This window comes from Lycorma delicatula, chromosome 2 (assembly GCF_047948215.1).
Source record: "Lycorma delicatula isolate Av1 chromosome 2, ASM4794821v1, whole genome shotgun sequence".
NCBI classification, from domain to species: domain Eukaryota; kingdom Metazoa; phylum Arthropoda; class Insecta; order Hemiptera; family Fulgoridae; genus Lycorma; species Lycorma delicatula.
In genome coordinates this window covers 209,336,903-209,353,091 of record NC_134456.1, presented here as the reverse complement: position 1 = coordinate 209,353,091, position 16,189 = coordinate 209,336,903, and the positions used below count along the sequence as shown (strand labels likewise).

General features: G+C 30.1%; 1 long non-coding RNA gene across 1 annotated transcript; it reads left to right on the top strand.

Annotated features, from left to right (window-relative positions):
- The first annotated feature begins 9,890 nt into the window (after positions 1 to 9,890).
- On the top strand, positions 9,891 to 13,420 carry LOC142320357 (uncharacterized). The gene is made up of 3 exons (XR_012755354.1): positions 9,891 to 9,992; positions 11,946 to 12,135; positions 12,816 to 13,420. It is a non-coding gene; the product is annotated as an uncharacterized LOC142320357 (long non-coding RNA).
- Positions 13,421 to 16,189: the final 2,769 nt, after the last annotated feature.

Here is a 16,189-nt window from a genome sequence, read left to right as displayed (position 1 = left end):
TTGTAATGTATATCGCATTTATGTTGTATAGTAAATTATGTTCGCTTAATCTTTATTATAATTATTGAAACTAACCTGATAAAAATATTTTTAAATTTACATTTGTTCGATGCAAGAACTAGGACCGTCGCCTGCACTTTTACTTTACCTAGAAAGCTGTACAAAGATTTTCAAGATATTTCTCAATTAAATATATTGTGTTACAACAGAAAATTAAGGCGGGACTATATACCAATACTTTTGTGTACCGATAGATATAAAGAATAGATTTTTTAGCGGTCCTGATTTCAGGGCTTAAAAATTGATGCGCATTAATTTGATTTGTGCGATTCATCTGGAAAGGGTCATTATCAGGTTTATTTTCTCATCAGATTTCCTACCATAATGTGAAAGTTTTTTAGGGTTATTTACCAGTCAGTGGCTTTGTTCTCTTTTGACTTATATGTGATTCTGCATTACTGAATCTTTATAGATAAGAAAAAAAAAAAACATCCCTACTGCACCTTTTGTTTAATACCTCTATGTGGACAAGGATGTCCTGGACACCTGCACCAGTAGAAGGAGATGAAGAACAAAAAAAATTATTTATTTAATTTTTTGTTGGCAATCCACTTTTGCATAAAACTTCAGATACTTCAGGCTTATATTCTCCAAAGGAAGGAGATTTGGCTAGAAATATATATATTTAACGTTCGAGTAAAATACAATGGTGCAATGCAATTTTTTCTCTGAGATCACTCTTGCAGAAATATGATATTATGGAGTCTACTAAGCACTCTGATAAAGTCCGATAAAATTTTATCAGATTTACTAAAAATTTTAAGGTCCAAAAGAATTTCTATGACTTTCGTGCTAAGAGCTTTTGCAAATTCGAAATATCAAAGTTTTTGCCCCACCATCATGGGTTACTGTCGATATATTTGGAATTGTTTTATGGCTTTTGGGTATTATAAGAAAATCTTTGAATTTAAGAAATGAAAACGGTTTTAGAACTGCACGCTTTTTGTACAGGATAAATTGTTAAAAATTTTAGCTTTGTCTTATCTAGCTTTTGCTCTATATTAAGCTAATTCAGAGACTGCCACTGGATTGTTCCAGCTATGCTTCTAGACAAGGCACTAGTGTTCGAATTAGGTTTTAAAAGATCTTTGCTTAATTAAATGAACGCAAACAATTAAAATCATGCATGCTGTTCGTACTTGTTGTAAATAAATATTACCTTTCAAAACCCGATTTGAACACCTACATTGCAACCAGTGGTAGCAACACAACATTCAGAAGTCCCATCAATCTCTAAAGAAACAGAGTTCCACCCCTCAGTCATAACTTGAATCTGTTAAATTCTGCTAAAGTCTAACTCGCGGTATAATTTTTCCAGTCGGTTCTCCATTTGTGCAAACAGCTGGGTGGCTGCAAAATATCTAGATTACAACTGATCTGGCCAACAATTTTGAGAGTTTTAAGGTAGGTCTTGCAGAAATGTTTGTACTAGTTCTCTCTCTATTACCTCCCGCATTCAAATACTGTTTGGGAGGATTAGGTAGAGTAGAGGGCTCAAAGCTTGAATTATAGAATTTATTAAATACTACATATTACAACCGCATAATTTAAACACGTGTATAGAATTTTAATCATAGGGAGCAATAAAATTATTTGTTTTTCATTGCTAATCTTCTGTTAAAATTTGTGTATATTATATTCCAACATTTAAAAAAATGTTTGGAACTATATCAGTCAATTTTTTGATTTTTTTTTTTTCTTTTGTTTACTTTTGCGTATAACAAAACGTTTTTACATTTTTTGTGATTGGTTTCTTTTTTTATAAAACAATTACAAGAAACTGAGCTGTCTGAGTATTCTCATCATAACCATAATTTTCTATTTTCTTTTTACCCAAAGAGTGCTACGCTGTCATATAACTGTGCTATGCTGTCATATACGGTCAAATCAGCAGTGCGGATCCTGCAATGAACTTAAAAAACTTGTTCAGATGCTTTCTGATCAAGTAGCTTCACTTACAGCCACTATCTCAGAGCTGACAAAGATGAATAAAATATCTTTCGTCGCAGTTAGTGAATCCAACAGTGTGATACACACGAAAGTCCCTGCTCCCAAAGTCGTACCGACACAAGTAGCGACTATCACAGCTGGCAGTAAGCCACCTAATAAGCTCCCCGTAAAGGGAACCCACATAACCACTCCCTCTGGGATGTTAACTGCAGCATCCCATTCAAATAAATCTCCTCCACCATCACCTCATATACTGGAGGATATGGTTGAAGAACCACCCGACCCTAGGGCATCGGAGTTCTTTAATATAAAAAATACAAAAAAGAAAAACCGAATCACGTACAACTAATTTTTATATAATTTCTGAAATTTAATTATTTAAATTTATTTATTTTTTTTACACTTATGAACATTATTCAGTGGAATGTTAGAGGTATTCGGTCCCGAATTGAAGATATTAGAGTACTAGCGCACACACATGATCCACTAATCATGTGTTTCCAAGAGACTCACCTTCTACAACATGACCCAATTACACTCGGAGGATACTTCTGTGAGAGATACGACTGCCTAGTAGACAGTAGGGAGAGTGGTGGAGTAGCGATTTTCATGAAGAATGGGGTGTCTGCTACAAGAATTCAACTAACCACTGTCATTCCTGCTATTGCAGTAAAGGTCTATATTCCCTTCAAATTGCATATCTGCAATCTGTATTTCTCACCGAACACTGAGTTCAGTGCTTTAGATGTCTCAAAAAATCCTCACGCAAATACCATCTCCATCGTTAATAGTAGGAGACTTCAATGCCCATCATATTTCCTGGGGCTCAACCTTCTGCTCCACTCGAGGAAATATGATAAACAGATTGAGACAAGACTTTGACCTTTGCCTACTGAATAATGGATCACACACATTCATGTCCTTATCAACTGGTACTGTATCTAACCTTGATCTTTCCATATGCTCACCGAATGTGCTCCCTCATTTTAATTGGTCTGTTTGTGATGACTTTCACGGCAGTCTACACCGAAACCAATTATTATTGGTTTCGGTGTAGACTGCGAGATTAAAAGAAGGCCACGGAGATGGATTGTTGAAAAGGCAGATTGGAACGGATACCATAAAGCATTCCAATCTCAGTGTGACGATGGAGTGAACATCCTCGACCAATATTCTTCTTTTACGTCCATGATACTTGAGAATGCCAAACATGTCCTTTCGTTCCATGGTGGAACGATGATTGCAAATATGCTATTAGGAATCGACGGGAGGCAACTATGCAAATTTAATCGTAGGCCTACAACAGAACATCTAAATTTATACCGCAGGGCTAGAGCGGTGTGCCGTCGAGTATTCTTGGACACTAAGAGGAATTCATGGACGAAATACGTGAGCACTATCTCACGCACTACTCCCACGTCTACTGTATGGAAGAAAATTCGTGCAATTTTCGGATCACCGAAACAATCTATTCTTGGTCTTATTGATGAAGGAGAACTCCTTTCATCACCCTCAGAAGTGGCAAATAGTCTAGCAGAATCTTTCCGCTCGGTGTCTCTCACCTCATCATATAATAACGATTTTCAACGGTACAAGATACAAATAGAAGTATTATTGTTAAACATTGGTGATTCGGTTGGTGAATTAAGCACTCCATTCGTATTTAAAGAATTGTTACATGCACTTAAAAACTCACGGGACACTTCCCTTGGACCGGACAACATTCGCCTTTCCATGCTTTCACACCTTCCTAATTCGGCACTACAACAACTTTTGAATATTTTCAACGGTTTATTCTCCGAACAAGTCTTCCCACCCGGCTGGTCAGAAGCATTTATTATACCAGTACTAAAACCTGGTAAAGACCAAACCAACCCCTCAAGCTACCGCCGTATTTCATTAACAAGCGTTGTGTGTAAAATAATGGATAGAATGGTAAACCGCAGACTTACATGGTACTTGGAGAAACATGGCTTTCTATCTCCAAAACAGTGTGGTTTTCGACAAGGACGATCTTCTATTGACCATTTAGTGTCACTAGAAACAGCTATACAAAACGCTTTCCTAAATCGGCAGCACCTCGTCGCTATCATCTTCGATATAAAAAAGGCGTATGACACAGCCTGGCGACGTGGTATTCTTAACACTCTCAAAGAATGGGGAATCAAGGGCAGTATGCTTGCTTTTATCCGGGGATTCTTAAATCACCGAACGGCTCGTGTTTGTGTGGATGATTCGCTCTCAGATAGTGTCATCTTGGAGAATGGAGTACCCCAAGGTAGTGTATTAAGTGCCACCTTATTTTCTTTAGCCATAAACGATATTACCAAATGTGTGCAGGCTCCTGTCTCATGTTCTCTACTTGCTGATGACTTTGCTATCTACATTGCAAGCCGTTCAACACCTACAGCAGAGAGACTACTGCAGAACACTATATCTCACCTTGAAGCTTGGTCCAGGATTACTGGTTTCACATTTTCATCCGAAAAAACAAAATGTGTACTTTTTTCTCGGCTATGAAACCCTTCTATTCTGCAAATTTTTCTGAACGGAGAGACTATTAAGTCATTATGTATACCAAACAGTGGTTAATCACTGCTTGCTGACCCTGTTAAACTTGCTCATATTCAGTCGGTTGAAAGTATGTGGACCACAGTTAAGAACTGAAATAAGAAGTGCTGGGGAATACACACTTCATCATGATTGAATGATATTTTTGTGAATATGTGGGATAAGAAATATCCAAAATCAAACTAAAGTGAACAAATATTACATATTATTCTGCTGATAATGCTACTGCAGTAAGGTATTTTTAATGTGTAATTTTGTTTTATTTTTAATAAAAAAATTGAATTTGAAAAATGTTTTTATTATTTCTAAATTAAAAAAAAACTAACACTGATTAAAAATAACTTGTTAACAGATAACAAAAAAGATTCAAATAATGATTCGTTACAAAAAAGAACAGTGTATCACAGATTTCATCATCACCTAATTCTGCAGAAAGTTAAACTGAGATCAATTTATGTAATATCTGATTCATCTTTATCTCTTATAATTGATTTAATCATATTTGTGCTTAAACTTGTACATGAAAATATGGTGTAGAAATTTTATAAAAATTCTTAATCTTAAAAAATGCTAGTTGTGGAATTTAAATACACACCTCTCAAATGAAAGGGTAATAATCTACCAGTCTTCCAAAGAGATCAGCTGTCACAAACAAGATTTACAACTTTTTGATGTTTGATTTACAAGTAAAAATCACAATAATTTTGACGTTTAATTTTTATATTCAGTACAATTATCTATCTACCTTTCTTAGCTTTTCAACATGTGATTTGATTATGACGAAGCTAAGAAAGGTAGATAATAATATTAATAATAAAGTATTTAATTGATACTAATATAAAAAAATTATGATGACCTTAGTAGAAAAAAAAAATTAATAAAAATTTTAACTTTAATGTTTAATCATTAAAAGATCAAAAACCACACAATAAAGCATATTTGATTGTGATTATCAATATTTATATGCAATAGTATCATTTAAACATTTACCAGTAGCAATCACAATAAAATACAACCACCTCAATTTTAATTAACTCATTTGTTTTGCATTGTAATATATGATGTTATCAATGTAGAAACTTGAAAAAGAAAATTTGAAGTTCACCTAAGAAAACTTTTACATTAAATACAACTTCACAACCAAGATCATTTGACAAAATAGCAAAAAAAGTATTCTATGTAACCAGAAGCTAATTAAATATTAATGAGTTAATCGAGATAATTATTGACCACACGCTAAAATATTCTAGTTAAGTAATGTTTTAATCAAATAAATAAAATTCTTTTAACTTAAAAACTTTCATTCTCATCCATGAACTCAACCCCTGTACAACATACATGCTAAATTTTCTGATAATTATGCCATTTCCTTTTCCACTTAAAAATGAATTTCTTAATACTCAACTGCTCTATATATATCAGTTAAATGAAAATATGGGATCTTTAAAGAGTATATGAATAATGTATCGTACATAAAATTGAATTACAGTAAATTAAATACTGTAAACCTTTAGATATTTTAAAATTTTGTACCAAATACATATTTTTTATGTAAAAAAAATGTATAAATTTCAGTGCTCTAGTAAAATAAATAAAGTAGATAAAATTCTATCATTTACTATGTAAAAAGTTACATAAAAACATTCCTTCTTTTTCAGCTACCTTATCTGTACCGTATGCTCTTTGGTGATGTATTACAAATACAATGTTAACATAACTGCTATGTAAAGGATGACCTCCTATTGTGCGCACACAATAATCTTTGGATGAGCTATATGAAAAAATAAAAAGAATAAAAAACTAGTTCTAATTATAAAAATGAGACTGATAAAAGTAATACTTTTCCTGAAATAACAAATAAATAATGATTCTTAATAAAAATTAATTCAAGACTATAAAAAAATTATATCTAGCGACATCTAAAGAAAATTAATAACACTAAATGAAGTATTTTAATGTTAAAAATAAGGGTAAATAAATAAATATTGTAAATACATAACTGCAATGTAATCAATTAAAATAGGATAAAATTTGCATATGTTGAAGTAATACAATGATTTTTTATAATAAAGTTAATGGTTAAAATAATATTAAAATCAATTACTTCTAAAAAAAAATATTGTCATACATTAAATTAACAAAATTTATTTTAATATAAATAAAATAATTAAAACTACAATATAATAAAAATAATTGATTTATAAATACAGAAAGAAAAATGAAATTAATATAACATAGGAAACAGAATCCCCCATTGGTATTCATGACTGTATTTTAACACATTTTTCATTTTATTAATAATTCCTACAGCTTTATCTCCAATTAACCTGGAAAAAAGAAATCACCTATAAAAAAAACTGAACAACATCAAGGAAAAAATATAGATTTGGTACTAGTTTTATATATTGATAATAGAGTAGGTGTATATCATATGAATAAAATTCCTGATCCATCACACAGTGACAAAAGTGCACAAAATCTAAATACACTAAAACACTGTCAATAAGATTCTTTAATTCCCTGCTAGTGTATAAAAATGTACATGACTGATGCAGTTTTTATCTTCTATTTCTCTAGGAAAGGTACTTTAGGAAAGTTAAGTGTAACATACAGCAAAGCACAGTACCTAAAGAGAAGAACATAATGATGCTAGTGGTCTACAGCATTGACCACCAGAATGAATAAAAAATTCCAAAACTTTTAAGTAATTTTAAAACTTTATTTAAGACGTTAAATAAAGGTGTAGTACGAATTAAAGAAACATTGTTAGCGCAGGAACTTGCAAGTCTTTCAGAAGCAGATAGTGTTACTGTACAATCTCAATAACAAACGCATAGTATTTCAAATAATGTAAGGTTAAAAAATATCAAAAACAGCTGTATTTTCTATGGAACTATTTCTCTAGGTTTCTTTTCTTTAATATCTATAAGATAAGTATTTTCTTCAGAAAACATTTTCTTGGAAAACATAAGCATTATGTTGAACTTTCAATTAGCGATTGAAATCTTAGAAATTTAAAAAAGAATAGTAGGGTAGATAATTAAAAATGGGAAATGAAAATCATAAAATTGGGTATTTAGAAATAAAGAAGGTAACAAGGAAAATAGAATCTTTGATTACTAATTAGATTATAGAATATTAACATAGATCTAAATAACTTCTCCAAATAAATAGATGTATGAAGAAATTGATGATATAGTCAATATATAAAATGCGATAAAAATCTAATAACAATGGAGGAGGGGCTGGAATGCCATAATAGTAAAGTGAGGCAAACAAATCAACGATCACTGACTAGACCAAAGACTGAAAGAGTAACTAAGTTTGCAGAAATTTGTATGTAAATGAGTAATTGTAAAAACTCAAAAAAAATATAAAAAAAATAAATAAATAAAAATATGTTAAATTATAGTAGGTGAGATATAGGTGAGGTATATTAGATAAAATTAAAATGGGTGAGATCAAGAGATGTTTAGAGACATCACATGAATTGCATAAGGTTATGCAGGGATTCCAAAATTATTGTTATTATGGACCAACAAGAGACATTGTGCTGACTACAAATTAGTAAAGATGGATACATGATGAATTGAAAAAAAATGAAGAGATAGAAAAAAAAATTATTACATGAATTAAAACCTGACCAAACCATATTAACAGTTGATGGAAACTCCAGAAATCAAAATCACATCTATAAATAATGAATTATTAATAGAAAATAGTTTTAAAAAAAAAACTGTAATAAAATGTGATGATATGATGGGTCTAAAAAGAAGCGCAAGAGTTGGGGAGAGAAAAGAATACAGATATGTGGTTGCAGGAGTACATAGTATCAATTCACAGAGGGAAAAAATTATGTAATCTGGTGCTAGAAAAAGAAAAGCAAAATGAAACCGATTTCAGAAGAGAATACAGAAAATAATTCAGATAAATATCTGATTTCAAAGAATAAGAAACTGATGATGAATCATCACAATTACTACGCATAGAATAGGTTATATATATTAATATGCAAAATTTGTAAGAATTTTAATAAGTAATAACCTAGATTTTGGCAAAATCAGAAACCTGTAGATTAGGTAATAAGTTAGCAGTGACATCAAAGTTTAAGTCAAAATTATGAAATTCTAAAGCTGTCCAAATGAAGCTAACAGCTTTCTAGATGGTAAACGGTGAGCTTTTTATAGCTACAGAGATGATTCAGAACTTGAAAAATATTTCCAGGGGTTCTAATGGTGTTTGATCATTTACTAGCAATGCTATCTCCTTCTTCATCTATAAGTGCTTGTTATAAGTCTACAAAGCAATATTAGTATTTTATTTTGGAAGTGTATTTTCCCATTTTCAGCATAAACTACGTCTATTCTAAATTGCAGAATAGCACAAGTATAAAAAACCTTTATCATGCAGTATTATGTATTCAAATTACTTCGCCAATGGCTCAAGCCAAGAAGGCTGGCTGAAACTGAAAGAGAGTTCCTTGTTTGGCAGAATCAAGTGATAAATTCAGACATGAAAGTTTGAATAAAGTAACTAAATTTCAAAAAGTACAAAAAATTAATAAATAATTAATAATAATAATAATTAATAAATTACAAAAAGTAAGATTGCATAAATTATAATCAAAAACAACTTCAAACTTCTTGGTGAATCTGTTATATAAAAAAGTAAAAAAAAAAAACTATAGTACTTACAATTTAACATAATTTTTTTCCGTCATATGTTATACAAAAATAATAATGCTTGATGATTGTGACCAAGTAATCACAAATGGCTGACTCATATTTACTGATTAATTAAGGATGTGTAAATACTGAAACAAAGTAATAAAAACATCATTCTAATTAAATACATTATAATTTTTAAAAAAAGAATTTGATACTTTGTGGTAAATTAAAAAAAAAATTTAATTGCAAAAGTCTATTTGGTTGTTATCTTTGAAATATTTTGATGAAAAATATTCTTAGTGGTTTTTCTAATAAAAACCTTTCTATTAAAAGGATTTTGGAGTCTACATTGAAAACTTTAAATTTAAATTGATATTATACTATTGGCTTTATTTTTAAGGAGAAGGATATTTCCACACAAATAATTAAAAATTAAAACACAGTTAAGAGTTTAATCAGGGTTATGATAAGTTTATTCTGAAACTTTTATTAAATTCTTTTCAGTTTGGTCATTCTTGTGTCGACTACAAAATGATGACAAAGGAATTTACATAAGACTACAGTAATTGAATGTGCTCTACTCTTGCATATGACAACATCCAGTTACATTAAGGACAAAATATTCATAGTACGGGTGGAAGATAACTTGTCAATACTGTGGACTTCCAACATGTAAACATCTCTTCATATTTTGAAATCAAGTGACGTACAGTGAATGAACCCCACAGCTACTTTCTCTTACAGGTCAGCTGGGTAGACTTTTTGAAACAAAACTGGAATATGAAAACAAGTATCAATAAATAATTTTACTTGTGAAAACATCATATTCCTAAAATATTTGGTCCACACAATTTTTTGATTGAACTGTATTCTTTCACAACTTGAGTTAAAGATTGGGTACTAAATACTGCGCGAGGTCAGAGTAAATAAAAGCAGCATTTTTCTGATTTCACAATATGGTTTGAAATCTGGTTTTGGATTTAACAGGTAGTTGTAAACCAGAATATATATTACTGTACTCAACATATTGAGTACAGTACCGTATTGATATATTGACAGCATGTTAAAGATTTTAAATAATATAACGTTCTAAATTTAAAAAAAACAGTTTTTATTGACTGAACAAATATTTGTTCTAAAAATTTTAAGTATCATTACTTTAATAGGTAAATGTAAAAAAGAAAAAAAATTTAAATTACTGAAGATGGGCTTAGGCCCAAAAGCGCTTTGAAAATGAAAAAAAAGTAAGGTAAGGTGTTCTTTAATTCTGTACTTTGCGGATTGGCTGAGCAAGTTTATATTAAGAAGAAAGGTTCATATACACATATGTCAGAAACATTTAACTTGGTTTTCTGCACCCTTTGTGAAATATAACTGTACTAGATTTCTTGGGGTACAAATTGAGGGGTAAATTTGGAGCTTCCTTATGGATTTAATCAAAGAAATTGAATAAACAAGTTTCCAGATCTCTATCTTACTTAGGTTTTAAGAAAAAAGGTGTAAAACACAAAAACGTTTTGTCAGAAAACACATTTAAAGCTTTGGAATAAAATAACTTTATTAATTTACCAATAAACAAATAAAAATTTCTAGTTAACTTTGTAGAGAATTTAATTCTGAGAAAATTGATATAAATAACATCTATTAAAATTAAACACAAATTTGAGAAGTTCAACTTTAATTAGAAACCAAACATAAAAACTGGATCGGAAAAGTGAAACAATTTTAAACAGAACAATTTACATACAAATGCAAAAAATGATAAAAATAAATTTGAAAGATGTCCTTCTAAAACATTAAAAATTTGTATTTTTTCATAGGTCGGCAATAAAGCTGATCAACAATTAAGTTTAGCATCTAGCATTTGAATATTCATTTGAGCAGTGTTTGTGCTTTTATTGTTCGGTCTGTCATTCAGGATATATGATACCAAAATCTGTATTCATTTGGAGTTGAAAGACATGTTAATTTAAGATAATGTAAATAAAAATGGATTGGCTAATGTGCGTGAATATTGGGAAATTTATCCACATCAAAGAGTACAGGAGAGGTAAAACATTTGAGGCTCTGGAGAAATTGAGAAACAGGTATGCTTAAATCACAAAAATTCATGCTGGTCAGGAATGTTTTGTGAGAAATGCCAATGCCGAAGAAGCAATATTGAATAAGAATTAAAATTATCAACCACCTCAAGCACCAGAAGATTTTCACATCACTTTCATGTTTTGCAATCAAGTATGTGGCAAACGTTACAGAAGTAACAATTATACCCATTTAAAATAGTCATATGTTGTCATTTTTCATTGGATTGTATATGATCAATGTATCGTCCACATATCTAATCCAGAATAATATTTGATACTTGTTCATAATATCGTTAATTACAATGTTTTAAGAAAATTTGAGACATGATTGCAGATATAGTTGAACCCATTCATGGGCAACCCTTTCGTTTTAAGCAAAAATTAATTTTTTACTTTATACTTTTTATCTACAAACATTGAAACAAATAAAATAAATGAAATTTATGATGGCATTTTGGAGTGTTAAAATACTGGAAACTTCTATTGTTATTCATTCTGATGTTAACAAGGTTTATTGGCATACATTGGGCATTAATTCTTGAGTAAGTAATAATTATGAGTATTATTCATTTATTGCAATCAAAATAATGTGATTGGAATAAAAATTTTCCAGGAAGCTGTTTGTGGAAGAAGTGGGTAAATATTAGATACAACTGAATAAAATACCATAAGAAATTAACTGACTAAAATAACTGGTTTTGGTGCAACTAAACAACACAAAAATTTGTATTACGAGGAAACTGCAGTTTATAAGAAAACGTTTGGCTTATCGATCAACTACATCAATATTCCTGATGATACAGGTATGTAGTAAGGATTATTTTCATTATAAGTGCTTAGTTTAAATGTGATGTGTTAAATTAGGCTGACCAAATGTGCCGGAATGAAATACTTGTCTTTGTTCTGGGAATGTGTGTCCTAGATACTGATTTTTCCTGCCGGAATTTATTTACTGTAAAGTATTAATCGTTTATTATTAATAGTTCTAATAAACTAATGTTTGTAAATAATTACAAAAAAATGTTTTACCGAACATTTCGTAATTAAAATAGACAAGATTTTCAGTCAGATAATTTGGTTATACTATTTAAATTCCAATAGGATAGATATTTAAATTTATAAACGTTTTTATACTGTACCAGCAGAATGTAACTGGGCTTTTAAGCTGATAGATAATGAAAATTATCTATCTTCCTTTAAAATTATGCTTCTTCCTTGGGACGACTAATCCCATCTCAGCATTACAGACTAATCCAATATTTAATTTTTTTTTGTTGATTTTGGAAAAAATGAAACGGCTACTGTGTTAATTATGTCTTATTTATAGAGTAAATGTTTTTTCTTTGACTTAATTAGAAATGTAGTTAAATTATAAGCTAAGATTTTCCTTTAATTCATTTTTGTACTGTATTTGTTTGAGGCATATCAAGCCGTAGAAAGCAATTGTCTTTTGTAACAGTTATATTATAATTTTCTGTTACAGATCAGTCTACAGTAAATGATGCTGTCGCTGTTGTTAGCCCGTAGAAAGAAACAATGGACTGAAAAAAAGAGGAAAATAGTATCTTGTGAATTAGGCAAGAAAATGATGGCCAGTATCGATTCTTCACTAGACCAGGGTCAAAGCAGAATAATCAATTTCTTTAATGGAATTGTGCACCAACGGTGGATACATTTTTGGTACCATAAATAGAAAATCTGGTTAAATCTCTCCGAAATACACCATTCATTCTCTACGAAATACTTTAGTTCCTTGGCCACAGTATCCTGTTGCATTCTACAGCATCATACCATCACCAAACTGTGAGAAATTCATCAACATAAAGTACATGGAAAAATCAAGAGCATTTTACAACTAGCCCTACAGTGCTACACACATTTCACATCACTACACAGAATGTTTATCGAATTGGTCTACTTGATACATTACTCAGTTGTTTTTCAATACAACGAAATGGTCGACACATTTATCAAGCTACATAAAGTAATTAGCACCACCTAGCGGGTTTATAACAAACATGCGGAAAAGATGACTCATAGCCCAAGCCGGTTGCTGGTTTTTAAGAGATTGTTGATTGCATTGCTATAGAGGTTTGTTCCATTAGACTGTTTTTTTTACTGTTTTCAATATTTCAGTTTATTTTAATTTTTTATTATTATGTGTTTATTCTTTTGACTTATTTCTTTTTGCTTATATTTTTAATTAAATTGTAGATATATTTTTATAATTTAACATCATTGGAAGAATAGAAAATAATTCTTGTATAATTATATTGTAAGAAGAATGACTTTTCCTTATTTTATTGTTTCCTTTTTCCCCTGCTCAAATACATACAATCATTAATGCTACCTGAATACGTCAAACAATACTGCTAACAATAAATACCGCAGGTAAAGAAACATCATTGTTCCAACTGGCAGCATCATAACGAACCACGTTTATAACTTGCCCTGTATACACTTTTTGACTTTATATTTAGAGTAAATCAATAAGGCTTCAAAAAAATTTTCACAGGCTTTAGATAGTGCTACAGCATACCTAGTTTTCAATAAAACTGATTTGTTAGTTTTGGAGATTTTCAAGCGACAGGATTTTATACACAGTCTACAAAAAAACATAAGGAACCACAATTTAAATGAATTGTATTTTCGTACTCCTCATACCTCAAAACGTAAAGAAAATTTACTCCCACTATGCAACAGAAAGTAATACTGTACTTTTGTTTGAAAAGTCAGTAAAAATGAACAGTAATGATAGGCTTAGTATTTAATATTCATTAATGCATTTTCTTATATTTTTATATTTGTCTAATGATATTTTAATTCAACACGATAAATGTGCCGCTTCTATTAAAGTACAGATCGATCAATATCTCTCAAAGCACCTATTATGTAAATGACCATTAACAAAAAGTGCACAGAGCACAGCGAATGGTGCACAAGGGTAGTACAATTAATTCCATCACTTCCGTCAATCCACTTCTATTAGCAAAGCTATCTGTTTGCTATTGGAATACATAAAGTTGCTTTATATATAAAGTTTAAAAAGTTAGATTACTAGTCATCAAAATAGAAACCCATTCCAAATATTTATTATTTTTAGATCCAAACTCCAAATTGAATAGCACCAAAAATATTTCCTTGTAAGTTGTACATCTGTGTATACCCACTAAGGTCAAACACAACATATCTGGATGAATATGAAATGTCCGACTAAAATTAATATTTCTGAATGTAATCATGCTTGGTGGCACGTCCCTTGTGTCATAGCTGTTTGCATCCACTTCTGTCCCAAACTTTCTCCTTTGTCCCCTTGTAGTTTCTAAAATGAACCATTTTGAGATAAGAAAATTGAAAAAAATCTTTTTAAGAGTTAAAAACTCTTAATGGTAAAATTTTCATTAATTCAAACCCCAATATCTGAAATCAATTCAAATGAAATTCCCTTCCACATGGTAGTTAGAAGTGAAAATTTGAACATCAGTTTCCTATATGTAGAAGTCACTCAGTCTAGTAAGACCCAAGTTAATAATTAAAATAGACGTCAATCATATACAAACTAACAGGATCTATTCCCTCCCGCTTTAACTGTTTTTCTTGACGTCTTGAGTTAAAAAACCAATTTGAAATGATAATAATACATTGTTCTCTTTTGTAATACATACAATACTGTGAATCAAATAAGAAGAAACAATAAAAATAAACTAATAGCGCATACTGCTTCAAATTATAATTAAAATATATTTATAAAAACATTATATTATTTTTTAAATATAAAAAATCACAAAATTAATATATAAGTAAAATTAACTTTAAATCATATATATATATTTTACTTTTCAGATTTTATGGTACTTGTTATAGCAATATTAGTCATGTTTTCGACAACGATATGCTTTGGATGTTACTACCATGTTATAATAAAAGATAAGCAAGATCAATACATCTATGCAGGTACTGGACTATCTTCAAATTTACAGATACCTTTTTAGTGTACTTGATTATTAGATATTACTACAAGGTAAATATCAAAATAATTAAAAAAAAATTACAAAGTTTAAAATGTAATGCACTGTAAATCATAACTAGTAAATGAATATGGGGATAATTAGAAACCCTACTCTTAAGAATTACTGGAGTACAGTATCATCACAGGCAACCCCTTGGTTTGGTAAAATGTTTTCAGCGGACCATTTTAGAATTATTTTTGAAATTTCAAAGCATAAATGTTACAAAAAAAATGGTAACACAAAAATTTCAATAACTGTAAATAATATGAATTTTTAAACGAAAATTTTTTTTGTTCACAAATAAGTTTATTTTTTAGAAACAGTGATAGATTAGATATAAATAGCAAGGATGTTTGGTACTTAACGTATTAACGCCACCGCAGCAACAGCTTTATTTAAAAACAAAGTAGTCAATCGGATTTCAATTAGTCAAAGTTAGCGAGCTTCGCTCGCTAATTAACACTGTAATTTTTTGTTTATTTATTTAATAAATTCAGTAATTATTGCAATATTTAAATAATCAAAACACTCCTGTTAATTAGTTAAGGTTAGCGAGCGTAGGTTAAGTTTGGTTAAATTATATTTATAAAATAAATAAATTTTATAACCATTTATTAAAATTAATAAAGACTGTTTTGAATCTGTTAAACTCTATATCGGCTCATTTTCCACCGAAATCTGATTGACTACTTTGTTTTTAAATAAAGCTGTAGTTGCGGTGGCGTTAATATGTAAGTACCGGATTTTTTCAAATAAAGAACAAATTCAGTGTTTTTTTTTAATGAAAAAAGTTGAATTTTATTTAGTAAATAATTAATCAAGGGTGCAACATCATTTTGGATCTCAG